Source organism: Diceros bicornis, chromosome 3, assembly GCF_020826845.1.
Source record: "Diceros bicornis minor isolate mBicDic1 chromosome 3, mDicBic1.mat.cur, whole genome shotgun sequence".
NCBI lineage: Eukaryota > Metazoa > Chordata > Mammalia > Perissodactyla > Rhinocerotidae > Diceros > Diceros bicornis.
This window is the reverse complement of record NC_080742.1, coordinates 31,975,024-31,981,545: the sequence shown is the minus strand read 5'-3', so window position 1 is coordinate 31,981,545 and position 6,522 is coordinate 31,975,024. Positions and strand designations below refer to the sequence as shown.

Genomic DNA, 6,522 nt, shown 5'->3' with positions numbered 1-6,522 from the left:
AGTGAAGAAGCCAGGTGACACCGGCACATGCAGTGGGATTCATAGGAACTCTGAGTTTAGGTAATACACACTAAGCATGCCTGACACCCTCCCTCCCGCCCTCCCCACCTCACAACACCCCACTCAGGAGGGAGACCTGTCTCTGTCTTCCAAGGCTGTAAGCAAACCTACGCTTTCCTCTGGAAGCAAATACTGTATCTTCCAAGGCTGTTTTCTACACAAATATTCTTGAAAAGATAATTCCGAACAAAGGCAGTTAGTATCTCTGTTCATAAGACACACAGAAATGTGAGAGACCCACGGAGAATTGTCTCCTAACATTAACAAGTAAGATGGTAGAGCTAATTAAAAAAACATTTTGAGGAATTATCTATTTATAGGCACTTGAGTAAAGTAATGTTAGAATAAGATTGCTAGATCAGATACAAAAGTGATTGCTTTCTGGTAAAAAACAAACAAAAAAACCCAGTATAATTCTGGGAATTACCTTTTCTATCACACAGAAATCTACAAGATAACCCAAATTTCAGTGTCTGGGCTCTAATCAAATCATAAAGAGAATGGTAAAACACAAGTAAACGTGCCAGTTTAATTTTCTTAAAGAATTAAATAGTACTCAGGTGTTTTTATTAAATAATGATTCAGTATGACATTGAAAATATATACTGTTCTCTGTTGGCTTTATTTCTGAGTTTTGGATAATTTTTCATGGACTGTGAACAAACATAACACGTTTGTTCGTAGTTTAATGTCTTTGCATAGGTACTGAGAATGTCCTTACCTTACCTTTACCGTTTATACAGTGAACTTCTTTGCATCCTTCAAATCTTACCTAAAGTTGTTAGCAAAGACTAATATCCTTAGTTGTCTTGGTAATATTCAGGGTAAAAAATAATATTATCTTGAACACACAATATCCAATTTTCTTTGTTAAGTTTGCTCATGTCCCAGAAGAAAACAAACACCATTTCTCCTATCCAGGGATTCTAGCAATTGTATTAATATTTTCAAAGAACAAACTTTTTCTTTGTTATTTTTCTCTATTGTTAGTCATTTTCAATTTCATGGATTTCTGCTCTGATCTTGACTGATTCTTTCTTTTCAGTTACTTTGGATTTAATTTTTGTTTTTAGGTTCCTATGGTAGAAACTTAGATCCATATTGTTAAATGTTTCTTCTTAAATAAGCATAACATATTATATATATAATCTATAGACATATCCTATATAAACATAGGATCTATAGAACTACAGATTCCTCTCTAAACATTGCTCTATCCTGCATATTTTTATATGAAGTCTTTTCATTATTATTCAGCGAAAAATATTTTAGATTTTCATTGTGATTTCTTCTTTGACCTGTGGTTTATTTAGAAATGTATTAATTTCCAAATACTTGGAGAGTTTCTAGATATTTTTTGTTATTATATTCTGTCTTTAATCAACCTTGTTGAGGTATAATTTTTGTACCAAAATTGCACTCAATTCAAGTAAACAATTTGATAAGTTTTAACAGATATATAAATCTCATGATATCACTGTCAATCAAGATACTGAATATTTCCATCAATCCTCAAATTTCCTCATGCTCTTTTGCAATTTGTTACTCTCTTGCAATAGATATGTTAAAATGATTTAAAAATATACTGTATAAACAATAATCAAAAGAAACTTGGAGTGGTATATTAATATCATATAATATAGACCTCAAAACAAGGAACTATTACCCGGGATAAAGAGAGATATATAATGATCATTCAAATGAACATGGAACGTTCTTCAAATAGACCATACTAGAGGTCATGTAACGAATCTCAGCAAGTTAAGAAAAAATTAAATTATACAAAATGAAAAAGAGAAATACAGCCCTCGACAATCAGGAGAGGTAGACGCATGCTTTTCAAGATAAAACAGAATAGATTTGTTCTAGAGTAAAATTCAGTTTGTTCCAGAATATTAAAGAACATAGAGAAGGATAAAACTTGAGTGTATATAGCAAGTTGTAGAAGCTTTAAGGAAAGTGAATTTTATTTGCCATACTTTATAATATCTGAGTCTGAAAAGAAACAGGCAAAATATGTTAAAATTTTGGCAAAGTTTGCTTAATTTTGATGGGTTTATTTATAAAGACATGATAATATCTTTTACTGCCAAAAACTAAATTAATGCAATACTGGAAAATGTAAATTGATCTTGAAATATTTAGTCTGCTTTTAACAAGATTTCAAAAGATTATTCTTTACCTTCTGTGTAATCTGCAAGTTTAGCAGAAATTCTGTATATCACCAGAATAATTTTCTGTAATTTGTACTGACTATATTATATTTCTGACTATTTTTTAAAAAAGTTCATCTCTTCAGAACAGCTAAAGTTCCTAACGATTTTGTTACCTTCTTCTATTTTTATCAAAAAATATTGCTATCACTTTGACTTGTGTGTACTTAGGCTGTAACTTGTCCTTGCTTACAGGTAATTGTGCTCCGTCTCAATCACATAACCAAATCTTTTCTGACAATTCTTTGTTTTGCTTCCTCAAGATCAGATCCTAAATTCAGAAAAATAAAATTTTTAGGATATCTTTTTCATTTTTTTTATTGTAGTAAAATATACATAACATAAAATTTACTATCAACCATTTTTAAGTGTGCAGTTCTGTGGCATTAAGTACAATAAGTACATTCACATTGTTGCGCAACCATCACCACCATCCATCTCCAGAACTTTTTCATCTTCCCCAACTGAAACTCCATACCCATTAAACAATATCTCCCCATTCCTCTCTCCCCCTAGCCCCTGGCAACCACCATTCTACTTTCTGTCTCTATGAATTTGACTACTCTAAGTTGCTCATATAAGTGGAATCATATAGTAGTTGTCCTATTGTGATTGGTTTATCTCGCTTAGAATGTCTTCAAGGTCCATCCGTACTGTAGCACGGGTCAGAATTTTTTTCCTTTTTAAAGCTGAATAATATTCCATTGTATGTATATGCTAAATCTTGTTTATTCACTCCTCCTTTGATGGACACTTGGATTGCTTTTACCTTTTGGCTATTGTGAATAATGCTGCTATGAACATGGCTGTACAAATAACTCTTGAGACTCTGCTTTCAAATCTTTGGGGTATATACCCAGGAGTGGAATTGCCGGATTATATGGTAATTCCATGTTTAATCTTTTTTTTAGGAACCACCATACCAGTTTCCATAGTGGTTGCACCATTTTATATTTGCACCAGCTATGCCAAGCATTCCAGTTTCTCCACATCTTTGCCAACGCTTATTTTCTGTGTTTTGATAATAACTCTTCTAATGGTTGTGAAATATCTCATTTCTCTAATGGTAAGTGATTTGAACATTTTTTCATGTGCTTATTGCCCATTTGTGTATCTTCTTTAGAGAATTGTCTGTTCAATTTCTTTGCCTATTTTGAAATCTGGTTTTATATTTTTTGGTCCAGGAGTAGCAGTTCTTTATATATTCTGAATATTATCTCCTAATCAGATATGTGATTTGCAAATATTTTCTCCCCTTTCATGGGTTTCCTTTTCACTCTGTTGGTAGTGTACTTTGATGCACAAAAGTTTTTAATTTTGAGGTAGACCAATTTATCTATTTTTTATTATTGCCTGTGCTTTTGGTGTCATATCCAAGAAAGCATTGCCAAATCCAGTGTCATGAAGCTTTTCTCATATATTTTCTTCTAAGAGTTTTATAGTTTTAGCTTTTATGTTTAGGTCTTTGATTTACTTTAAGTTAATCTTTTGTATATGGTGTAAGGTAAGAGTTCAATTTCATTCTTTTGCACATAAATATTCAGTTTTCCCAACACTATTTGCTGAAAAAACATGGAACGTTTTACAAATTTGCATGTCATACTTGTGCAAGGGCCATGATAATCTTCTCTATATCATCCAATTTTAGTATATGTACTGCCAAAACAAGCACTAGATGTCTTTTAAAGCTAACATTAAAATTACCTTTGAGATTTCTCAAAGAGCTCCTGGAAAATTACAATGATTTATACATTTATCTTATAATACTTTAGGTTGCTTTGATATACTTTATATTTCTGAATTAGCTCATCACTATTATAAGAAATTCATGGGAAGAACTGTCAAATGAAAGGATAATTTTGTACAGATAAAATGTTATTTACATAAAATTATCTGAGATTGTACATTGTGAAAAATAAATTGACAGGCTCAAGAGATTTGTTGATGCCTTCATTGTCCATTATATGATCTTACCCAGGGAAAAATATTGATAAAATTCTTAAGAAAGAGTTGTGTATCATACCCCAAAGGAGAGGCTTACTCTCCTCAGTTTTGACATTGTCAGTTACTGTAATCAATCTTTTCAATTTAGTCGTACTATGAAGCAGGCAGTTCTGCTTCCTTGGTGGTTATAATACAAAATCTATTCTTCACCAGATCCAGAAGCTATACTCTTAAATAGTTCTTCAAGAGAAGGACTTCAAAAACTTAGATTAAAATGAGAAAACATAATGTGTAATCTATGTATTGTGAAATAATTACTATACCCTAAAGCATTTATTTTATTTGTTGAAAGATAGTCAGAAATAGCCTGACAACATTGCTTTTGCCTTACCAATGAAAAAAATTTTTTTTAAACACATCAGTTGAGTTTTTGAAGAATATGCTAAAATTGCAAGGTCATGAAAGGTATTTTTGCCCTTTTTGATACATAACATTTTGTTACACATTAATGTATATTTTAACATATATTCAGTACCAAAATAAAATATTTTATTTTAAATATTATTTTTGACACAGGAGGCTTTGTCTTACATAATTCATTCAAAGGAAATTAAGCACCTTGTTTTCTTGGGAAGGAGTGTAAATTTATCCTTATACATTTCAAAAGTTATTAGATATTAAATATTAAAAATTATTTTAAAATAAATACTATATTGTATATTCTTTGTTTATATACTATTAAAATATTTCACTTATATTCACTTTTTTGTTGTATATCATACAAAAATGGATAAAATGATTTTTAAAAACATGGAGAGTTCCTAAGTAAAAAAAGATTAGAAAATGTTGGGTTGTGTAATTATGTACTAGTTTATAGATAACTCTCTTAATGAAAGGTAATAATAGGTCTATGTTAGTGAAAAAAAATTGCCCACAATTTTATAATAAAATAATTCTCAATGGAAAGGGAAGTTTTTCTAATAGATATATACATAAATTTTAATTGTGTCTAGGCATTCATAAGATTCATATCTGTGGTCAAGTATCATTAAAAAAATATTGAAGCTACTTAATTTAAAAATTTCACTGAATTTTAAAATTCTTTGTTTTAGAGGAATATTTTGACATCTTATCCATTTTATAAGGCATCTAGATAAAATGGACATTCTTAGCAATGTCTACATAGTAACAATTTGGCAGCTGAAAATGGAAACATATGCAGCCTTTGTAGTTTCAGCTTAAACAGGGGCAGGATAACCCCCTTTTCTTTTTCTTCAGCCTCTGGTCCTCATAAATTCAAATATTTTGCTAATGGAAAATTCAGTATGCCTGAGGCTTTCAGGAATGTTAAAGCCTTCCTATTCTTACTGACGCTTAGGCAAGTACTGGATAGCTTCCGAGCCTTTCAAAGAGTATTATTTTTAATCATTTTGTGTGTGCAGTCAAAGAAAATTCAGAAAACAGTGTTGTTTGAGGATACTTTCGTATCATCGTAGGTAATTGTTGGCATCCCTCCAGCTTCAGAACTTATTTGTGGAAATATCTTTATCTACCTGCCCCTGCATATGCCTTCTAGATTCCAAACAGTGGTTTGAGGTATCATTTTGAGGTTCAAGGGTTTACATAGGCATTTTTTCACTCTTGAATTAGTATATCCACATTATGTGTGGGAATTCTGGGCTACAGTTTATGCTGTTTATGTTGCCACAAGAATATGCAAGAATGGACATTGAAGTTGGCATCTACCAGAGGAAATACTTGGAAAACAACAAAACAACTTTGGACAAAGGGCATTCTTGAAGAGTATTCTTTAGAGGAAGAGGAGCTTAAATCATTTAATACTCTGAATAGCAAAGGAGATTTTGCATGATGATGATGCCCTGTTCTTCATCCTCTACTACCACCAGTCAAACCAATCCTATTTTCAAGCCTAAAAAATACGAAACAACTGAATGGATTACTGTGAATTTGAATATTTTAATAGTATAACCTCTAGGTCATGAAGAAACTATCTGGTCTCACCCAGCCATGCCTAAAGAAATGGAAGAGAAGAAAGAAGAGATGTAACCAGGCATCAAGCCACTGTAAAGGCAGTTGAATTTTGGCTGTAAGAGAAAGTATATTATTGTTGAATTAAGGAATGTGCATATTGCCCTAAAACGTTTTGTTAGAAGAAGTATCAATGAAAGCATATTTCAGAAACATTTTTGAAAGAGCAGCTTTCTAGAGCCCCGTTATCTCCCGCTATTTCCAGTCTACCTGTTCCCATTATTGACAATAACTATTATAATCCCAATCCCAAACC

At 31.6% G+C, this 6,522-nt stretch overlaps 1 non-coding gene across 1 annotated transcript; it reads right to left on the bottom strand.

Annotated features, from left to right (window-relative positions):
- Window positions 1–3,839: 3,839 nt before the first annotated feature.
- On the bottom strand, window positions 3,840–3,945 carry LOC131400717 (U6 spliceosomal RNA). Its single transcript, XR_009217424.1, has one exon. It is a non-coding gene; the product is annotated as a U6 spliceosomal RNA (small nuclear RNA).
- Window positions 3,946–6,522: the final 2,577 nt, after the last annotated feature.